This window comes from Delphinus delphis, chromosome 15 (assembly GCF_949987515.2).
Source record: "Delphinus delphis chromosome 15, mDelDel1.2, whole genome shotgun sequence".
Classification (NCBI taxonomy): domain Eukaryota; kingdom Metazoa; phylum Chordata; class Mammalia; order Artiodactyla; family Delphinidae; genus Delphinus; species Delphinus delphis.
Window position 1 is genome coordinate 44,964,285 of NC_082697.1, and position 23,188 is coordinate 44,987,472.

A 23,188-nucleotide genomic window follows, 5' to 3' on the forward strand; every position below is an offset into this window, starting at 1 on the left:
CGCAATGCAAGCTCCTTTAAGGCAAACCCCTCACATGTGGTTTTTGCCCTTGGTACCTGGCGCAGGGACCAGTACGCTGAGTGCAGCCATGCATTTGGGGAATGTTTGTTGAGAACCTACCATTTGCCAGGCAATCCTCTAGGTCCTGGGAATCAAGCTATATTAACAATACAAATTCATCTCTTGTGGAGGTTACACTTTGTTCATAAATGCTTGGATACTTCATCCATCTCTGTTGGCCCTTGAACAGTTAGATTTTGTTGCATAACAAACAACGTCAAATTCTTAGCAGCACGCAACCACAAGAATTTATTTTGCTCATGATTTTGTGGGTTTTGTGGGGCAGCTCTGCAGCAGTTGGGTCAGCTCCACTCCATCAGTCTCTTCCACCCCCCATCCCCTCCCCACCCAGGACCAGAAGGCCAGCAGGGCATGTCCCTCTCATGAGATGGCAGAGGTTCAGTAACAACAACAGAAATATGTGAGGCTTCTTAAGGCCTAAGCTCAGAGCTGGGACGTTGTCACTGCCACCCTGGTATCATTGGCCAAAGCAAAATCATAAGGCCGCACCCAGTGTCAAGGGGTAAGGAATAGACTGCTTCCATAGACGTGAGGAGACTGCAAGTCCCTTGACAAAGGATATAGATGGAGCGGAGGGGTAAAAACTCAAGGCACTAGTGTTCCTAGTTACAGTTTGAAAATAAATAAGCAGAAACATATTTTTAATATATCATTGTTATTATTATATTGTTATTATTATTTCTGAGCCCCTCAGAGCTAGTGCAATGCACCTCCATTGAAGTTCTGCCTCTCCTTCATTCCATGTGTTTCCAGGTGAGTGATTACTTTTCCTCGAGGCAGCAGGTGGGTATCTGGCTTGGCATATCCAGTCCAAGCACATCTCCCAAGACACAGTGATTAGTACAGGGATGAATGTGTGACCCTAAAGAGATCAGGCAGAAGCCCTCCTCAGGGATGCTGGTTGGGAATCTACCTGTCCTGAGGTTGAAGGGTACAAAGCCATGTTACACTGGAGCTGCTGGAGCCATCTTTCCCACCAAAGCTGGGGAGCGGAGACAACACAGGCGAGTGAAGAGGACAGCGTCCCGTTGTCAGTTCAAGACCCCATATCCTCCATACCTGTGTTGTCCAAACTCCTTGATGGCCTAAGAGTGAGGGCATTCCCAAGGTTGGTTCTGCAGCTGCCTGTGTTAAAATAATAACAAGATTATTGACAGTGCTAAGTAGATTAACCCACTCCTCGCCTAAACCCACACTGCGATGCATCTCCTTCTCTCTTACATCACACATCACTGTCTCTGTGTCTAAAATACTTATACCCAGACATGTCAATTATACCTTAAGAAAGTACCTTTTGAAATATCAATTTGCCTCTGCAAGTCAAACCTGCAAGAACTGTAGTATTATCTTTTTTTGAAAATGAAAAAACAGAGATTCAGGAAGTCAAGCCCCCTGGCACTGGCATGTGCGCGCGTGCACATGCACACACACACACACACACACACACACACACACACACACACACACACACACAGAAAAGGGGCTCTGAAACAGCCAGTTGTTCGGGTTCCTTAGGCAAATCCATTTATTTTTCTGGGCCTTGACTTCTCGATCCATAATATAAGGGGCTAAGTTATGAATCTGTAATCAGAAGATGAGAGTTTTTAATGAGTAAATTTCAAATGATTTCTTCATTGAAGATCTTATTTTTAATGTCTGGGGTTTGTCAGGAAAGTTCACCTATAAAAGGGTGCTTCTCTCCAGCCAGACTAAGGGGGTGGAGAATAGGTCCTGTTCACATGATTCATGAAAAAACCACAGACAATGACAGCGTTCCAGCCTGGAGAAGCCCCTTCCACTGCCCTCTGACAGCTTGCTACAGAGATGCCTGTACACAGGATGAATCTCAAGCAAAAGGCATATTATACCCTCACATCATAAATTTTACAAAACTGCTTCATGAAAAATAACTTCAGGTCCAGGAACTCTGCAAGAAAAATGTCCAACCTGTCTTCAATTTAGGAACTTTGAAAAGTTTGCATACCAGCAGGTCGAGACATGGTCCTACACCTCAGAGCTTCAGTGTACTGAACTTGGCCAGAAAATGGAATGCCCGCTTTCTGGCAAACCACACGATATTCATAGGTGCGAGCTCTTAACTGGGCTTTGTCAAGTTGCCATAAACGTATGGGTCCAGTTCCTCCAGTTCTCTAATAAATAATAAGTAGTTCAACTTATTAGATGAGTGTTAATATTCCACATTGAGAAAACCAAGAATTTAAAGAGCAATAAGCACTTTGTAGGAAACTAACCCAAAACCCATCAGTCTGAAATCAGCCGGGGCCAGTTAAGGAGGACGTATGGCTTTTAGTCTATTTATATTGTATTGTTTTGATTTACATTCAGAAAGTCAAGGCTTGTGTTTCCATTAGTGTCTTGAATATATAGCAAGTCCTTTGTCTTGGCTTCGGTTCCTTTCCAGAGCACACCCTGGGGTAAGGCCTGGATGGGGTACTTGCTTTAGGAGGTGATCCCGGGATGGCGAGGAGAGGAAAAGAGCAGTCCAGGGTGCAAAAATGAGCCATTTACCTTCTTGGGCACCTGGGGTGTAGTCCCAACACGGACACCCAGAACCTCCCCCCCTGAGCAGGCCAGACAGTCATGCGTCATCAGCACCCACCTCCGTGGGTGGGGAGGGCGCCCTGGTGCCTTAACTGATCAACACTCCTAACCTGCCCAGTTGGAGGCCCAAGTGGGCTCCCCATTTGGTCTGCAGACATTTCAGGAGATGAGATGAGGGAATCCATTCTGTAGGTGCTCTTCAGTGTGGGCTGAGGAGACGCAAGGAGCCAACAGCATCAACTTCATCCTAAAAATTATGTTTACTTATGTTTATTGACTTGACTTGATCTATACTTTTTAGATGTCGATTTCTACTAAATTTTCTGGTCTTCTTTTTCTCTTTGTCACATCTTGTCACTATGTCACATTGGAATTTGATGCCAGCCCTCTCCCAAGAATAACAAACGTGATCACACAGATGTGAATTTCTCCTTCGGTCTCAAGACACCTACAGAGCCATGGAATCCCACCTCCCAGAACCCAGCTGAGACTCTCTGACAGAGACTGGCACACACAAAAAAGTGAAAAAGGATAAAAACGGAACCCGCCTCCCCTCATTAAAAAAATCACTCAGCTTCATTTCAGCAAGACCAAGGAAATGGACCAAACTAGGGAGCCCCTGGCCACACTCGGTAACGAGGTGCCCTGCAGGAGAGCCAGCACCTCCCTTTTGGTCTGGAAGGTGTAAAGTCCAACTTCTGCTGCCCACACATCAGACACACATGTGGCCACGATCAGGAAACTCTCAGGAGACCTTGGTCCCAGACCCATGGGGGATCAGCCAGGCTGGAGGCTTCATGAAACGGAAGTGACTGCTTGAAGGAGGGGACCAGCCTCAGAGCCCAGAAGAGCACTAACCATCTGAATGTGGGTTTGGAAGCATCAGGCCCGGGAGACTCAGTGACTGGTCAGCCCTCTAAGCCCCAAAGGCACCAGTCCTCATTCTGGGGACCACCAAATCGTCTACCCAAGTGTACACAGAGGAAAGCAACATGGCGGTCCTGCTTTCAAAAGTTGCACAGTTTGGGGAGGGAACAGGTGGGACCATGAACCACTACAGTGCAGAGGAAATCCCCATAAGGGGGAAAAAATCAAGTGGGAGCTCAGAGCTGGAGGGAGAGAGCAAACAGGGAGCTTCTGGTAAGGTGGGGGCTCATGGGTATCTATGAGCTATGTTTAGGAGGGTTGTACCAGAGGGATGGGGGTGGAGAGGACCACCCCGGGCATCTGTAAATGTGAGCAAAGGCACAGGGAGCTGGAAGCATGGGGCAGGTTTAGGGAAACAGACCCAATGCCTGCCTGAAAAGTACCCATGGAATAATGGAAGTTGCAATAGATACATCACTATTTCCTGAATGTTTAAAAACTATTCACTTTAATATGTATTGAATAATATACCATTCATATTTCTTTGTCTCATTCAATAGATTATGTCATATTTTAAACTTACTGAGATGTATGTCCCTATTTTAAGTTGAATACTGAATTTTGAATCCCTTAGAGACTCTTAATCTCGTCCCCAATTTATCCCCCCTTCTTCCGTGGGACCCCTGTGTCTGGCAGGGCACATGGGCTCCTGGAATTAGATGCCTCACACACAGCTGGGTGTGAGCAGAGGGGTGAGCTCCAGCCCAGGAGATGGCACATTCAGGAGCTTCTAGAACATTAGCTGGAGGACACACTTTGCCCCTTCCTCTTCCTAGTCGAGAAGCACAGCCATTAGAACCAGCGTTCCAGCCTGGAGAACTTCTCTCCAGAGCTCCTGCTGCTGAATCTCAGGCTCCCGAAGGAGCAATGTGAGCTGGGGTTCATCGCCAACCCCCCACGTGGGAGAACCCCACTGACGCAGGACCAATACCCTCTGCATGCAGGACGTGCTCAGGGGACCAAGAGAAGGCACCCTACCTATGGAAATACAGAAGGATTCACAGAGAAGTGACTTCTGACATGGGGGATAGGTGAGTGAACACTGTAAAGACAGTGGAGAGAAAGCACGGTCCAGGTGAGGGGTGCCAGGAGCAAAGGGCAGAGCGAAGGGCAGCCCAGGATGCAGCTAAGGACACGACGAGGACATGCATAGCTGGGCAAAAGTGCCTGAGGGACACAGTCTGCAAGCTTGTCCCAAACACGCTGCGGCCCAGGGCCCCCGTCCCAGGGGTGTAAATGTGCCCACGATGATGCCACCAGGGAAGGAAGCCAGCATAGCAAGGTGTCTCTCCTCCATCTACACTGCATACTGCTTAGGAGACCACGACTGAGCTTGGACTTCTTGTCCCTTCAGAGTCCAGCTGAAGAGTGCCCGGCAGGAAGAGCCAGGCCCTGCCCATCCCGTCCCTTCTCACCCCTGACCCCACCCTGCACCACCAGGGCCTCACACTCAAGCAGGAACACCCGGCCTGCACTCCCCAACTCCATCCACACGGACTGCAAACACCACCCCGGCCCCAGCCAGGTCCACAGTATGCACCCCAGGGGTGCAACCTCCCAGAAGGAAAGACCCCCAGGAGGCCTGAACACAAGCAGGGACCACTGAGCAGGGACTTGCCAGACCCTGGACCCAGAGCAGGTCTACAATAGGGCATCAGCTCTGAGCAGGCCGGGCAGGGGGTTTTGGCCCTCAGACTCCCCAGCTGAGGGGAGGGGAGCAGCTGGAGGAGGCCAGGGTGGGGTTTCTAAAGCTCAGAACACAAGCAGGGTCTAAGTCCCTGCTGCAAGAATCCATGTGTTGCTTCTCTGTCTCCCTGTTAACACTGGGACTGTGAGGGCAAGATTGAGTTCACAGTTACAGTCCAAGGACCCAGACACTGGCCTATTTCACTCTTATTAAATGACTAGAGTTGACTAAGTGCCGGGTGACTTATTGCTCTTGTGTTAGCTCAGCAGGTCCACCTGACAAGGTGAAGGTGAACATTATCAGCCACAGTTTCCTGATTGTCTTAGTCCACTAGGGCAGCTACAACAAAACACCAGGGACTGGGTGGCTTAGAAACAGCAGAAATGTATGTCTCTTTGTTCTGGAGCCTGGAAGTCCAATATCAGGGTGTCAGCATGGTTGGGGGGGGCCTTCCATGTTGCAGTCTTCTTTTATCTTCACATGGTGGAAAGGACGAGCTAGCTCTCTGGGACCTCATTTATAAGGACACTAATCCCATTCATGAGGGCTCCACCCTCATGACCTAATCACCTCCCAAAGACCTACCTCCTGACACCATCATCTTGGACATTAGGTTGCAACATATGAATTTTGGAGGGACACAAACATTCAGGTCATAGCACTGGTGAAGACACTGAGGTTCAGAGAAGCCCAGTTTATGGAATAAATGGGGATACTCAGAAATCCACATTCCTTCCACTACAGCTCACATAACACACTACACAGAACCACAATCAATGATTAGACGACTTCACTTATAAAGAGCTGTGTTTGTTTCATTTTACAATAAAAAAGGGACTGAGTTCTAATTTCCTCTCATCACTAAAACATTTTAACTTATTTTGGGGGGTCCTGAAGGTAACAAAAATTAGGCTGAGTGATGCTTGTTTCTGGCCTCATTTGCCAGCATCCACACCACTCTCTTTCCTGGCAGGCTCAACAGGAGGGCGGGCACCTGGCCACCAACACCTGGAGTTCCAGAGTCAACATGGGGGTGCTGACACACACGGAGAGATGGGCGGCCTCTCCTCCTCCGGATCACTGCAGAATCTTCTCTAGGCAGAAACGTATGTTGGATTAGTAGCCGTTGGTAAGTGCTCTGTGTTAAACTTTTATCAGATAAAATTTAAAATTCAAAATAGTTCCAGTTTACGTTAAAGATTGAAGAACACCAGAAGAAAAGAAAGTCAGGGGATTAAGATTCGTTTGTTTTCTTTTTCTGTTTGTAAATCCTTATATTTTTACTCCCACCTACAGACGATGCCTGAAATTTCTTTAACTGTCATCTCACACTTAGAAGTAAAACCACTAGGTGAAAACCTTGAGGTCATTTTCAGCTCCTCTGCCCACCTTGTTCTGAGCACCCACACTGGCTGTGGTTCGATAGAGCCTAAGTGCCAAATGCCTCCCAATTTTCTTCTCTCTTTTAATTTCCATCACCTCAGCCTAGCTGACACTTCAGCTGCTAGAAGCAGCTCGTCATCTGCCCCCAGGCCACCAATGCTATATTTTCTTTAAGTGAGACCTCACCGCTCCAAATCTGTGATAGTTCCAATTGCCTGCACTCTCACGTCTCATTATGGCCTTTGAGACTCCCCCATGACTGGGCCTAGATGTCTTCCCACCCATAGTCCATCACAACGCTTGGTCTGCCATGCATGCCACCCACACCCAAGCCCCTTCAGGTCCTCAGGCACACGCCCTGCCTGTTCACCGACTTTAACAGCGTATGCCATCCCCTGGCCGGCACTGTCCATCTCCTCACTCACCCACTCATGTCTGTTGAAAGCCTTCTTCTCTTTAGAAGCTCAATTCAAACGCCACCTCTTTTCCATCCTCCAAAACTCCCTATATGATGCTTCTTCCTTTCGACTCCATCGCATCTTATTTCTGCCTCGTGTCTGTTTCGCCTTCTTAATTGTCTGTACTTAGAAGTCAGGGGGGCTGTGCCCTACTCGTCTTTGTGTCTTGCACAAGGTAGGTTCTCAATAAATATTTATCTCGGTAAACGTATTTAAGTGGAGGCTGACGGAAATTCTCACTAATACGTAAATGATTGACAAACATCTATCGGGAATACTGCTAGTTTCAGATACAAAGAGGAAAATTCCAAGAGGTTTGGTTGCCCAAATCAAGTTAAAAACATTGGAGGGAGCCAAAAAGAAACATTTTCCAACTTCGAAATGCAGCTCACCTATGGAAATGGTAGCGCAGGTTTGTCCAACGAAAAGACTGATTTTTCCCAACTCTGTTAACTCAGATGAGAGAAGAAAGTTAATTTTCCCTACTGGAGATTCTTGCCAAGGTTGTGATTTTAAGGACTTTCTAAGCCTTTTATTTGTAATTCAGTTTAACTGCTTTCTAGGGCCTGAGATTTGCCTGCTGGGTTTCCCAGTCCCCAAAGAGTTCTGAAACACAGAGTTAGTAGTAAAAATTAATGTGTCACTCTTTAGAGGCAGGGGAGAAGGTCAGCTAATGTGGAGCCAGCGATGATGCTTTAGCTAAGGAACGGGGCTAGTCAGTGATTAATGAGCAGATCTGAACTGGCAGGACCAGATAGACTGTCGCCTCTGATTCAGTTTTGTTTTTGCAAATGTGGGACTCCTACAAACAAGACGGGGAGAGACGCTGTGTGCCAGCCATGTGGGAGAAGCGTCTGCACAGCTCAGCTCTGCCACCTCCTTGCTGGCTTGGAGACCCTCCTGGGTCGGCCAATGTTTTTGAATCGTATGGTGGTTTCATGTTGTGGATAAATGTCCAGTGTTTACTTGGACGAAGACACCCGATTCATTTTGCTCTGAGTCCTGATTTGGTTTACAGCCTACCTCTTCAGAGGCAGAACGCGTATTAGCTCACTTTTCCCACCACCTGGTCTCCAAGGCATCTTTTCACGTTGCGGTTGGAAAACCCAGTGCTCTCCCAAGCCTGGACACAGGCACTTGTTATGACTGATGGGCAGCAGCACCCAGAGTTACTGAGCTTCAGCTGGAGTGAGAGGACAGGGCTGGATAGTTGGATGGGGCTCCGGGAATAAAGCCACAGTGGTGTCGGAAATGCTGAGATGCTGAAATCTGGGAGTTACTGGATCTAGGGACGGACATCAGTTATGAAGTTTGCAAAGAAGAAAACTCTAAATGGCAAATGTTATACTTGCTCTAAATCATAATTCTTTCAAATATAAGTAAATATATGATGCTGTATTTTAGAGTTTTCAAAAATAAATACTCTAGGTCAAAGATTTGGGTGCAAGCAGTTTATATTGAGAGGTGATCCCAGGAAGCACTGGTGGGTAGAGGTGGGGTGGGGGAGGGAAATAGAGAAGAGATGAATCGAAAAGATAAAATAAATAATTGAGGTAATCTTTATAAATGGAAAATAGGGATGTGACAAGAATAACGCTTGGATGAAAATGAACACGAGCCCAAAATAGTATTATCAGTGTAAACATTCACTGAGCATCTCTTGTCATCACTTAAGGAACGTAGTGCAATAGAGTTGGAGCCCTGGGGGGATTTGCCCATGCCCTTGGTCACTTTCCCATGTCCTACGAGGCTTTCGTAGTACCCTGTCACCTCCCCCTCCTTCTTGCTCTTTTGGATGGCCAAGCCAAAAGAAAGAATGTTGGTTCCTGTATAAAGATTACTCATTGTTCGCTGATGGGCCCCTCTTCGCTGGTTGGGAGAAGCTGGAGACCACCCAGTTATTCACCCCTCCATCGCTGTCTCTACTCTCCCTGTGTTCTCATCTTGCATCTCCATCTTTCTTTTCCCTCCTTCTTCTCTCTTCCAGCTATATTTCTGCTTCTTCTCCCAAGTTGTTCGACCTCTGTCCCAAGTAGATTGATTATTATACCAACATTGGCCAACAAGAGTGCTTCTCAGCATCTAATGACTTAAATGTCCAACTGCATTGTGTCCTGCAACCTTGGGTATATTATGCATTCTGGAGAGTAGAGTTTGCATGAAGCAAGGATGCTGTTACAATGACTTCAAGACAGGAGCCCCACGTATACACCCTGTGCACTTTGGGAGGACTCATTGGGTCAGTTAGATGCTAATATGTTTGTGCCACTTAATTCATCTAGAAGATTAGAATATAGAAATAAAGGAGTAGAAGAGAACTACTAATTCCCCTTATTCATTCCCTTTGCCAAAATTTAAGGAAATTTTCAGATATGCATGATATGCAAAGAGGAAGATAGTTCCAAGCACAGGTCAGTCTCCAATGACACCAACCTGTCACATTTCTTTTGTGAGGAGGTTAATTGTATGTGTTAAGCCCAGTGGGATCCACCAGCCAGCCATGACCTTGGCTGACAGCCTTCAAATCAAGTCCTTTATACAAGACTATCTTCCTGGGTAACTTTCTCAAATCCAAAGAAATTCTGACTATCCTTGAACCTCAAAAAAAGCATCCATTTCTAACTTATTATTTGTAACATCATTCTGAGACCTTGCGGCCATTACAAGTAGAGGACCATTACAAGTAGAGGACCGAACACTCAGTCAGTCCCAGGACCATCAATTCTGGGTCATAAGAGCATTCAAAATGGAAACAACAGTCACAGAGCACAGAAGCTGGCCAGTCCAAGAGGAAAGAAGGTTTAGGTCTTATCTATAGAATGCCCATTTCTCCCTGGCCACTCTTCTTACCTGGGTGGGAGCAGGTGGAACCAGAGAACAGCCAGTCTCAAAGCTGACCTGATCACAGGTCGCCACATGCACAGAGACCTGACCAGGACTTCACTTGTCATGGAAAAGTTTAGCTTCCGACCCCACCCAAGAGCTAAGAGTTCCAAATATGCCAACAGCCCCCTGAGCATGAAACCTGAGGCTCCAACTTGAGGAAACAAAACCCATATGATCATCATTATCATCAACATTGGCCACGTTGTCCAGACCTGCACCATCCAGTTCAGTCACCGCTGGCCACATGCGCCTCCTTACATCTAAATGATTTAACATTAAATACAGGAAGGCGTGTTTCCTTATTAGCGCTAGTCACATTTCAAGTGCCCGCTGGACACACGCGGCTGGAGGCTGCTCTGTTGGGCAGCCCAGAACCTGGCACGCTTCTAGCGTCGCAGAAAGCTCTGTTGGACGCGGCTGGTCTACGTATCGCCTGTGTGCAGGCACTTCCCATGTGTTACATCACTTAATTCTCACAGGAAACCTGGGAGCAGGGGTTTATTGACCCCACGTTCTAGATGCAGAAATTGAAGTTCAAAATCTCCCAGCCATCTGTCCTGACCGCACGTCCGTCTCTCTCGGACGGGCCTGCACTAATAGTGTGTCTCCAAGCCAAAGCCGGATTTCCCTCACACTGGAGGCTGGGAAAGAAATTAAGGTCGGAAACCCTCCCCTGCTCAGACTGCCAAAGGTACTGGCTGAAGTTGAAGTCCATTTTCAACTTCACTCTTGTTGGAGAGAAAGGAAGGGTTGGGGCCGGGGGTAGTGGGTGGCGGGGGGGAGGCGGACATTATCATTTTTTTCTCAAGTAAGTCATCCTTTTGCAACATTCCCACCAGAAACGCTCTGGTTTTTGTTTGTTTTAATATGCGGGGTTGATCTGCTCAAACCCCAAACATGCTTTTCCATATGCTTCTCTTTCCCCGTTTTTATATTTCCTTTCAGTACAAGTGCTGAATTTGTGCCATATTTTTATTAGTTTTACGCTGATGTTGTTGACATTTTTGAGACCTATTTGATGTCTGAGAGACTCACGAATATTTTCCTTGCTCTTTTGAAACATTAAAAAAAAAAAATCTAACACAACAAGAGGAGAACCATGTTTGTATGTAGATCAACCACTTTTACCCAGAGACATTTCAACTGTGTCTGAGGACCCCTATCTTTGACTAGTTATTTATTAAGCTGCTATTAGTCCCGGTAGGAAAATATTTTCTGCAACATTCTCCCTGACTGTGTTCCCAACTCCTCAGAGTTTGTGGGAAAGAGAAACTCAAGGCATTAAGATGATCGAGCTCATCCCTGCAGTAAAATCTCTGCTCTCCTGCCTGACCCGGCTCCATCCCATCACAAATTCTCGTCCGCCACGTGATGCAGGCAGCAGAGGGGGTCACGTGAGCTACAGGTGAGCTGGCCCCAATGATTTGTGGGCCTCAGTATTTGCACACGTGTGGTCATGAGGGACCTCTCTGGCCAGTCCAGCAGTTTTCCCCTACATCTGTTAGTTAATCGGAAATCCAAATGTACGAGACAGCACTGGAGACCAGAGCCGGGATGTGGGACTTCTCAGGCTGGAAACAAAGAGTATGTGACACTGATTTCAGCTCGGATTTCTCTTTGCACAACTGAAATGTACTGTGCTTCTTTTGAATAGAACCCATGGCTCTCACCAAGCATGGTCCAGTGGGCGGCAAGACTCAAGTAAGGCTGTTCAGTCCAGTTTGAAACCATTGCCAACAGCCATGTTTCCTTCTCCGTCTGCTTCTCATCCCTCTCTTTTGTGTTTCTGTCTATCCCTTGCTCTCCTCCACCCCTTCTTCTCTCATTCTTTCTTCCCAGCTCCCACTTTCCTGAGTCTCCAATTCCCAGGAGGAGCCTCCGAGTCAGATTCTGGGTGGGCAAGACATGTCTGAAGTATCCACCAGGGCTGCATTGGCGTCTCTTACCTCCCTCTACACGCCATTCTTTGGGGACAGCCAGGCCCTTCCCCTTGGACTCTCTTAAAATGCACAAACACTCTCCTCTAAAGGAGGAGAAGTTAAAGTTAATTAAAGTTCCCCAAACTTTTATATGGACTATTTTTCTGGGGATGCAGAGTGCTGAGACAAGTAAAGGGCCAGAAAAGGCAGGAAGGCTGAAACAAACCTAGCCCACCTCCAATTTCGGCCTGAGGACTGCCGGCAGCAGCGAAAAGCCATCCTTCTATGTGGTTTGCTCCTATAACTGAGAATTTCATCACGCAGACTCTTGCCAGGATCCTTAAGGCCTCAAGGAAAACACAAGGTCCTGATGAAGAAGAGAAGCCATGAAAAGGGCATGGTGTATCCTAGCATCTTGTAAGAGAAAGCAGGTTAGAATAGGCACATGAGTTGTGGCTATTCCAAGAAGGAGAGAAGAAAGAAAGAGAAAAGCTGTTGACAGTAGCTTCAGATGGTCTATGCAGGCAGGACTGGTCCTCTGCCGTGTCCCCCTGTCTAGCCATACCAACTGTTTGCTGCCCGGGTCCCTGGCCAGGCTATACTGGTCGCTAAGGATTTTGAACATCACGCCCACCTCAGACGTATTAAAAATACATTGTTCTGTCTGGCCTTAATGACCACCCTATACACTGATGTAGCCATTGGAAGGCTCCAGGCTACAGAGAAGAGAAAAGACAGTTGAAGTTTGGCTAAATGAAAAGAAAACGGTCAGCTCATGTGGCTGGAGGGCTTTAGGGATAATTAACAGTGTTTTCTGGAAGCCACCGCTTTTCTCCTTTCCACTTGGGCATCCGACATCCACCTTAAGGCCGGTTCTCCACAGGGCCCAGACATCTGCACTCATGCTTCCTGGCTCCATCTAGCAGGACAGAGACATGGGATGGCTTCCAGAAGCTCTCTCGGAAGAGCAAAGGGAACCTTCCCAGAAGCTCAAAGCAAAGCTTGCCATGCAGCTCACCAGCCTGGACCCAATCAGGTACCTCCTCCTGGACCATATCGGGGAAGGGCTATGGCATTCCCCGCAGGACAGATGGGCTTGCCCAGGCCTGGAGGTGGGGCAGCTCCAAGGCAGGGGGGTGGCCAGTGGGTAGCTGAATAGCGGGCTTTGCCAAGAGAAGGAAGGAGGGAGTCCTGCTGACCAGTGCCAACGTGTCCACTGCCGATGCAGCTTCTTTACGCCCACTTCCTGGTGTCGGGCTAATGTTACTTCCTCAGGATCACACACACCGTCCCCTAGACCAGGGACACTCAGAGTGTGGTCCTCCAGCCAGTGCTGCCTGCAGGGTGCGGGAGGAAGCTTTCAGCCACTTTACAGAGTCATTTCATGCCTGTGGAATCTAATAATAACCAAATTTGGGCTTGTATTTTGCGTGTCTTTTTTCATTTCATTTTTCTAGTCATTTGATGTACTATACTTTACAAAGTGTTGCTCCAGGATAGATTTTTTTGTTTAACAGCTGGTCCTCCCCCATGGCTTCCTGTGTCTCCCCTCCAGAAAGTGCAGCTTTAAAGGGAGGCCGCAAGATCAGGAACAAAGCTGATGCCCCACAGGGCTCCTGGACACTGCTGGCTCTCAGTGTTTGTTGTCTGAATAAACGAACAAGGGGCAAAGCTGGGACTGAAGTCCAGGTTTGTAAATTCCAAATACTCAGCTGCCTCAATTGTGCCCTAAGGAGACTGAGAAGATAAATATGTCGCCTGACCCCAGGAGTGGTCGGCAACTATAAAGTGACCTAACCTGGAGATGGAGCCAAGAATGCCTGTGAAAGTGTGACTCTCTCCTGGGTAGGAGGCTATGAACTCTAGGGACTGACAACTTCGGATGCCCCGCAAAATGCTGCCATGGCCAGCCTCTGGACAAGCCCTGACCCGTCCATCGAGCTCCCTGGGGACCGCAAGGCAGCTGCTGGGGGAGGAGGAGGGGAGAACGTTGAGGTGGGAAGTGGGGATTCTGTTTTCCTATCAGAATGAACCACGCTGCTGCTCCGGAGCTCAAACAGCCAGACAGACCTCTTTAAAAGTCACATTTGCATTTGTGAAATCTGTGCGGTGGGGGAAGGGAGAAACGTCTTCGCTGCTCCACGGAGAATTATGAAAATGGCCTTTAATAATTCTGAGACGAGGGCTTCCCTGGTGGCGCAGTGGTTGGGGGTCCGCCTGCCGATGCAGGGGACGCGGGTTCGTGCCCCGGTCCGGGAAGATCCCACATGCCGCGGAGAGGCTGGGCCCGTGAGCCATGGCCGCTGAGCCTGCGCGTCCGGAGCCTGTGCTCCGCAGCGGGAGAGGCCACAACAGTGAGGGACTCGCGTACCACAAAAATAATAATAATAATAATAATTCTGAGACGAGACTCTCCCGAATCCTCTCTCTGCCCCCATGTAGACCTCAGTGCCAGCTCATTCGTATCACCCATCCCCCTATTTTACACCAAGGGATCAACAGGGTGATAGAAAACCCAGGGAGGCATTGTCCTTCTACTTACAAAGTAATATTTCTAAATACATCTCACATCCTGGCAGGTCATGAAGTGAGCACCACCTCCCTGCCTGGTGCCCACTGCCCCTTCCAGCCAGGCCAGGATCTGTTGGCTGAGGGACAGATCGCCACTTTCTTTTCCTTTTTGTTTTTAAATTTTTATTGGAATAGAGTTGATTGACAGTGTTGTGTGAGTTCAGGTGTACAGTAAAGTGACCCAGTTATACATATACATATGTCCACTCTTTCTTAGATTCTTTTCCCATATAGGTCATTACGGAGTATTGAATAGAGTTCCCTGTGCTATACAGTAGGTTCTTATTAGTTATCTATTTTACATACGGTAGTGTGTGCATGTCAATGCCAATCTCCCAATTTATTCCGCCCCCCCTTCTCCCTGGTAACCATAAGATTGTTTCCTACACTTGTGACTCTATTTCAGTTTTGCAAATAAGTCCATTTGTACCACTTTTTTTTAGATTCCACATATAAGCGATATCCTATTCAACAAAATACTAGCAAACTGAATCCAACAACACATTAAAAGGGTCATACACCATGATCAAGTGGTATTTATCCCAGGGACGCAAAGATTTTTCAGTATATGCAAATCGATCAGTGTGGTACGCCACATTAACAAACTAAATAAAAACCATATGACCGTCTCAATAGATGCAGAAAAAGCTTTTGACAAAATTCAACACTCATTTATGATAAAAACTCTCTAGAAAGTGGGCAGTGAAGGAACCTACCTAAACATAATAAAGGCCATATAGGACAAACCTACAGCTAACATCATACTTAATGGTGAAAAGCTGAAAGCATTTCCTCTAAGTTCAGGAACAAGACAAGAATGTCCATTCTCGCCACTTCTATTCAACATAGTTTTGGAAGTTCTAGCCACGGCAATCAGAGAAGAAAAAGAAATAAAAGGAATCCAAACGGAAAAAGAAGTAAAACTAGCACTGTTTGCAGATGACATGATACTATACATAGAGAATCCTGAAGACAATACCAGAAAACTACTAAAACACATCGGTGAATTTGGTAAAGCTGCAGGATACAAAATTAATGCGCAGAAATCTCTTGCATTCCTATACACTAACAACAAAAGGCCAGAAAGAGAAATTCAGGAAACAATCCCATTTACCATCACGTGAAAAAGAATAAAATACCTAGGAATAAACCTACCTAAGGAGACAAAAGACCTGTAAGCAGAAAACTATAAGGTGCTGACGAAAGAAATCTTTTCCTTTTAAATGGAAACAGCCTATGCCACTGCCTGCTTGAGAACCCTCATTGATTAGAAAAGAAAACTTTTCTCTCTCCTGTCTTTCAAAAGCCATAGCAAGGCTAAATGAGGTGGGGGAGGGGTGCAGAAGGGAAAAAAATGGGAATTTCAACACACTCTGCTTAGGAAAGCCTCTCTGCATCCTTTAATCTATTTGCCCTTAAACAGCAGGGGAAAACTATGCATTTACATGAGTAAACAGCTACTTTCATTTCAAATAGGGGTTTAATCTGTTTACTTAAAGGATTTAAAGCAAATAATTCAAAAAGCCTTCCAAGATGCCAGCCATCATTTCTTCCCTTTAAAGGAAAGACTGGGCAAATTTTGGAGTACGGGTGAAAATTAGTTTAATTAGGTAATTAAAGGGCAAACATTGCAGGATATGAATATTTAATACAACACCAGGCTAGATCCCTTCCCATGAAGTGGACAGGCACTGAGTTTCCAAAACTCCTTGTTTCTCCCCTACACACATACACAACACACATACACAGACACACACACACAACACACATACACACACGCACAAACATCTTATGCATCATACCCTAGGTGCTAAATGAACTATAGTAACTCCTGGGTTTTAGCATTTTTTTCACTTTGATGTAAATTAGGTATGTGTATGCAGAGAAGGATACAGAAAATATTTAGGTGACAGGAGTGTCTCTTGTGATTCATATTCATGTCCAAAATGAGCAGCACGGACCATGTGGAGGAGTATTGCCATCTTTCTGAGTTATTTGCTTAATCCAGTGTTCAAGAGAAACACACGAGAGGATCCTTTTTCAGATCAGTATCAGTTACTTTGTTACCTTTTCAAAATATGTTTTTTATAAGTAGAGTTGACATTCTCTGAATCTGTATAAATCTTTAATATAGAGCAAATTCACAAGGGAAGTAGGAAGGCTGACTCACTGACCTACCTGTAAATAGGGCTCCTGTCTCTGTAACCCCACGTGGCGCTATGTGCAACCCAGAGCCTGGCTCAGAGGAAAGATGAGCAGATGTCCTAGGTGATGTAACAGTGTTGGGCCCCAGCCACCATGCTGTGAGGAAACCCAGACACACGGAGGTGCTCCAAAGCGAGGGGTTTTGGAAACTGGGTGCCTGTCCACTTCGTGGGAAGGGATCTAGCCTGGTGCTGTATTAAATATTCACATCCTGCTGAGACTCTAGCCACCAGCCAACATCAACAGTCAGGCACCTGAGTGAGCGAGCTTTCAGGTGGTACCAGCCCCAGCCTTCAAGCCGCCTCAGCAGAGAAGAAATGACCACTGCCCAAACTGCAAATTCCTGAGCAAAACGTGTTGTCGTTTTAAGCCACGAAGTAGTGCGTCATTTGTTATGCAGCCTTAATAACTGGAACAGATTTTGTAACTCTTGAACCTCTTGACTGTGCTTGTTTCTCCACTTAGAATATACCTATGGGCGGCTGTGTTAGTGCTCCCCTTACCCCCACCAGAGGAGAACAGGTGGCACAAGACTGCTTTACCCTAGGCGTGTCCTAGATTCGCCCTTCGTACACCGTAAAACTCAGTAGAATCCTTAGGAAAAAATGTGCTTCCCATCGGCAACTCCTGTTAATAGAGTGGTTGGTGTTCTCAGTAAGCCAAACATATTTCCTCAAGACTTAGATGTTGCAAACCAAAAGGATAAGCAGGATAAGAGAAAACTATTCCTATGCAGATAGCCCTGATTTAACAAAGGTCAATCCTTCATAAATCTGCGATGGGGGTTTTGTCCCTGCTCTGCCTCACAGCCCTGGAAGAATCCTGGAAGCCACCTGCTCAGGAGACAATGGGAGGCAGTGGGGTACCCATCCCCACCACCATCGTGCCCCTGACTCACAAGCACACATACCCAACCCTGCGTCCCCACAGCTGTTCAGCAAGGATTCTGTCTGATGCCAGTTCTTCCCATGGCCCCTATTGCCTGATGCCCTGAGATTGGGGAACAGGAACAAGGGGGTCAGGCATAGAGTGTCTGGGAGCTTTGAAATGGAAGTAGTTTTCTATAATAAAAGCTGAAGAGGATCCCAAGCACCGGTGTGTCCTTGGAACTCAGAACACACTTCCTTATGGAAACGAGCGAGTTATTTATAAGTAAACTTTTGGAGCACAATGAAGTCACAGTCTGGGGGCTTAGCTGCATCTCTCGCTCTCCCCTGGGAAGGTGAAGGATATCAAGCTTTTACATCACGTTGTATTTATTATATGATATCTTATCACACGTGTCAATGTAAGCTCCTTGAGGGGATGCTCATATGACAGCCATCTCTGTGTCCCCATAGATGCAACCGCTGGCCCTGGAACATAGCAGGTGCTCGACTAATGTTTAAGAAAGGAAGGAAGATGGCAATAGCTATGAGAGACCCAATGAAACCTATTAAACCCTTCCTGCATAGAAACTTCTACCAAGCAGAAGCTTCCAAACTCTAAGCCAGTGGTGCATTTGTCACTTCGATAAGTGGCATCTTTGCGAAGTGGTGAGTGGGAGAGGTCCTGTCAGTCTCCAGTTTCCATCATGATCATGCTTTCCTCCAGCCAGGACCATGATCCCATGAAGAGCCCAACCCCAGTGGCAGCAAGGCTGGCACGTAGCTACAGAGCAGGCATTAGAGCATTTATGTGGGTCCAGCTATTAAACTAATTTATAGTATCCAACAATTATTTCTTAAATTACCCATAAGCTCATCCTTTCCAGGAGAGCAAAATTATCTTACTTATAGTGTGTGTGTATGGTTGAAAGGTCGGGGTGGGGGGGGACGGGGATGGTTGGTGGAGAGAGGAGTGTAGAAGCTAAAATTAAATTTTGACAACCTCACAATCCGGATGTTTCCCTCTGCATCCTTATTCCCAGGAGCAGAGGTCTTTGTTGTCAGGTCACACCCCTCAGCCCATCACTGATTCCAGCCACAACTGCAGGGCACAGCTCTGGGGATCCTCAGCCGGTGTGTACCTTCTGCTCTGGGGCTTCCCAGGAGCATACAGAGTGATAGAGGATACTACGGTCCCCAGGGCAACCTTCGGCCGATGGAGAAGTGCTCCAGCCACCTGTCCTTCAGGCAGAAACCAGAGGCCCTGGTGGGGCTGAGCCGTGCTTGCTAACAACAGCCCCCCTGCTCAGGCACCCTCATTGGCTCTTCCTTCTGTCCTGCCTCAGTCTCCCCGGCCCTCCCGCCTGCTTCCTGGGATCACAGCCCAAATAACTCTCTGTACCCAAATCCTGGTGTCAGGCTCTACTTTCAGGTAACCAAACTAAGACCAGCCCTAAGTCTGAGAGGGTCAGAAAATGGCACCAAAATGAGAAACCGTGAAACAAACAAGTGTGTACAAGAAAAATTATGAGTCTGTATCCAGCTCAGTCAGCTAACACTTTTCTGCGGAAATGTCCAAAGTATGTGGCATGAAAATGTTGATCAAAATCATCTTTACTCACATTATTGAGCACTTACTATGTGCCTTGCTGTACATCCACACATGGATGACCGCATTTCAGCCTCCCAACAACCCTAAAGAATACTTTATATTATGTTTCTTTGGGCAGTATTGACCTTCGGATCTTTTATTTACGATCTCATCAGGTCTGACCCTGTAGTAGCTCTACTCGGCACTCCACTAGTGTTTGGAGTCCTCCAAAGTGGGAGGAAGACCAGACCTCAGAACGCTCAGCTTCTAACTCAGCTGGACAAGCTGCTCACACGACGGCAGATGGTGAAAGGCACTCAGGTTGGGTCCCAGCTCTGCACTTACTTACTATCTGTCCTCAGGCAAGATTTTTAGCCTCGCTACGCTTCAGTTTCCTTATATGAAAATGAGGATAACAGTGGTATCTTCCCACTAGGAGGCTATGAGGATGAAATGAGCAAATGCATGAAAAGCTCTTAAAGGATCTGGCATGTAGCAAGAAAACGTTTTCCTAACTGTGTCATTTGGACCAAGAAGACCAGGGATGCCCTTTTAGCAATGAGATTCATAGCAGCAGGGCCTGGGGATCAAGCAGTCACAAGAATCCCACCACCAGCTCCATGAGAGAACCTTTCAGAAGACACTGGGGATGCCCGTACCATGTAGAACTTCCCCAGGAACTGCATCAGCCTCTAGGGAGAGCACAGGTCCAGGGAGCGACGTTTACATCTTGTGCCTTGGAACACGGTGGGTTAAAGGAAGAAGTTTACAATTCAAGGACGAATCATCCATCTCACTATAAATAACTCATATTCATTTCCTTTTATGGCTGAGTAATATTCCATTATATATATGTGCCACATCTTCTTTATCCATTCACCTGTCGATGGACACGTAGGTTGCTTCTGTGTCCTGGCTGTTGTAAATAGAGCTGCAAGGAACATTGTGGCACATGACTTTTTTGAATTATGGTTTTCTCAGAGTATATGCCCAGTAGTGGGACTGCTGGGTCATATGGTGGTTCTATTTTTAGTTTTTTAAGGAACCTCCATACTGTTCTCCATAGTGGCTGTATCAATTTACATTCCCACCAACAGTGCAAGAGGGTTCCCTTTTCTCCGCACCCTCTCCAGCATTTGTTGTTTGTAGATTTTCTGATGATGCCCATTCTAACTGGTGTGAGGTGATACCTCATTGTAGTTTTGATTTGTATTTCTCTAATAATGAGTGATGTTGAGCAGCTCTTCATGTGCTTCTTGGCCATCTGTATGTCTTCTTTGGAGAAATGTCTATTTAGGTCTTCTGCCCATTTTTGGATTGGGTTATTTGTTTTTTTGATATTGAGCTGCATGAGCTGCTTGTATATTTTAAAGTCTGTCATACAAAGTGAAGTAAGTCAGAAAGAGAAAAACAAATACCGTATGCTAACACATATGTGTGGAATCTAAAAAAAAAAATGGTTCTGATGAACCTAGGGGCAGGACAGGAATAAGGATGCAGACATAGAGAATGGACTTGAGGACACAGGGAGGGGGAAGGTGAAGCTGGGATGAAGTGAGAGAGTGGCATGGACATATACACACTACCAAATGTAAAACAGATAACTAGTGGGAAGCAGCTGCATAGCACAGGGAGATCAGCTCGGTGCTTTGTGACCACCTAGAGGGGTGGGATAGGGAGACGTAAGAGGGAGGGGATATGGGGATATATGTATACGTTACGTATAGCTGATTCACTTTGTTATACAGCAGAAATTAACACAACATTGTAAAGCAATTATACTCCAATAAAGATGTGAAGAAAAAAAAAGCACTAGTCATCAACCAGTTAGGAAGTAGGTGTTCCCTCCTGAGAACAAGAAGTAAAAGACAAGGGGGCTGTAACAGACGGGGGCGAGCGCTTACATGGAGAGGTCACCCAGACTGAGGTGGCCAACTCCAGCTGTGTCCTCTCACGACAGGCAGAGAAGGCGGGTCCGTGGAGAGACACAGGGAACCAGAGCAGACACAGAGAGAAAAAACATGCCACATGGCTGCAGGAAAAGAGGCAGAGAGCCGAGATGGAGACAGAGACATAGAGACAGAGGAGGAGTAGCTGTTACGGCCCCTGCGAGTTTCCTAGTTCCATCTGGCTCTGCGGCTCCCCTTTTCCCTGAGCTGTCACTGTGTCCCTTCGATAAACTCCACTTGACATAAGAGCGCGTTTGTTCTGCTTGTGTTCTGTTCCTTACAACGAAAGAGCTGTGACAGGAACACTGCTGTAGAGCCAATGCTCATCCCGGGGCCAGACACAGTAGGATCTGGACAAATATTTCTGAACTGGATAAATCGAGTAAATGCATTCGATGGCCATACTTGCTGACTAATCTGTGGCCTTCTTCAAGCTTCTAGAAACAAGGGCATTGCCCTTTTCAGTTTCTTACTTTGTTAGTATCACTATCATTTTTGGATACTAGGATGACAAAATAAAATGTTACAATGCAAAAGGAGGAAGCATCTGATCCTAATTCATAAAGATGCATTTGGTAGAAGACAGACCATTCCAGCTCACTTACTATATTTAGTGCTCCCTCATCCCAGTGAAATTTTCTTTTGAACGAACTTGCCAAATATTTGACTCTCTAGGACTGTGTATAAAAAACACATTGGCAACACCTTCAAAGCTGAGGAACTACTGTTCCTGTTCAAGAAAATTCGCTCCGATGGGATGGCTGCTTTCAGACAGGTAAATTCTCCTGACCCTTTCAGAAGCTAGAGAAGCTTTTATAAAGTGCCTAAGGAAAGTGGAAATCAAGGGCAGAGCCATCTTTCAGGAAAAGATTTGGGCTTCAACATGGTCTAGAGACACTTAGAAGTAAACTCCAATATGTTCCCCAGATTAATACATGTTCAACTGTGATTCATATAAAAGAGCAGAAAATCTCAAGTGACCAGGAATTTGTGGACTTCAGCTACTTCCTGAGTCCAACAGATGAAAAACCTCCACAACTGAGCTCTGGATCCTCGTCTTCTCTGGACAACACCGCCTCACTGTTGCTAAGGAGATCTCGGAAGGAGGAGATGTCAGCCCCCCTGGACGGGGAGCTCAGCCCTCCCCTGATTTCAAGAGAAATCCCAGCATCGAAAGCCTTTTTATCTAAGTTCAAGCGATGACAATCACAACAATAATAACAGTAACAGTACTGATGAAAGGCTCATATAACACTTAACTACCTTGTTATGTGCTGCTCTCAGCCAGTCGACAGTGCTTGGAATGCCTGGGACGCTCACCTGTGCTGGACCACTCTCACAGACATCACCCCAACAAGAGCCACCCTCTGGTTCTATCACACCTGCAACAAACACCAGGGAAGTTTTTTTGTTTGTTTCTGTTTTAAATAGGGATGCGTATTTAAAGCAGTCTACTTTACTTTTTTTTTTAAGACAGGGGCCAAGTTGATTGAAACTTATTTATTTATTTATTTATTTGGCCACACAGCATGTGGGATCCTAGCTCCCCGACCAGGGATGGAACCCGTGCCCCCTGCAGTGGAAGCACAGAGTCTTAACCACTGGACCGCCAGACAAGTCCGAGGGAAGTTTGCAAAGACAAGGTTTATTACTCACAGATCCTGGGGGGTACGCGGTACATCCAGGGCCACTCAGTGAGGTCACAAGGAGAGAGAGAGGGAGCGAAAGAACAGACCTGGCATCCTGCCTTTATTGGGGTCAAGGGTGGGGTGCCTAGGGTTTCGTGGGTATACTCTATTGGTGAATTTAAAAAATAAGAGCAGGGATTAAAGCACAGGAAGGGGAAATCAGGGCTTCAAGTGGTCACTTATCTGGGTCACCCAGGCTTCCTGAAAGGGGAGCTTCCTGGTGGGGGGGGGTCACATGCCTCCTTATCCAGCTGTGTAGCTGGCGATGTGGGTATTGCGATGGATGTCTTTCAAGGGGATTCCTTAGCAACCAAAAGCCTAATGTCAGGGGCTGAGGTTACGATCAAAAGAGCTCATTGCCAGGCACTTAGACTACATATCTGCCAGGTCTGACGGCTCTCACAAAACCTCCGTG

At 46.7% G+C, this 23,188-nt stretch overlaps 1 long non-coding RNA gene across 1 annotated transcript; it reads right to left on the reverse strand.

The window, feature by feature from the left end:
• Positions 1-921: 921 nt before the first annotated feature.
• On the reverse strand, positions 922-22,408 carry LOC132438672 (uncharacterized). The gene is made up of 3 exons (XR_009522212.1): positions 22,349-22,408; positions 1,141-1,206; positions 922-943 (listed from the first exon to the last, which is right to left on the reverse strand). It is a non-coding gene; the product is annotated as an uncharacterized lncRNA (long non-coding RNA).
• Between the last annotated feature and the right edge of the window lie 780 nt (positions 22,409-23,188).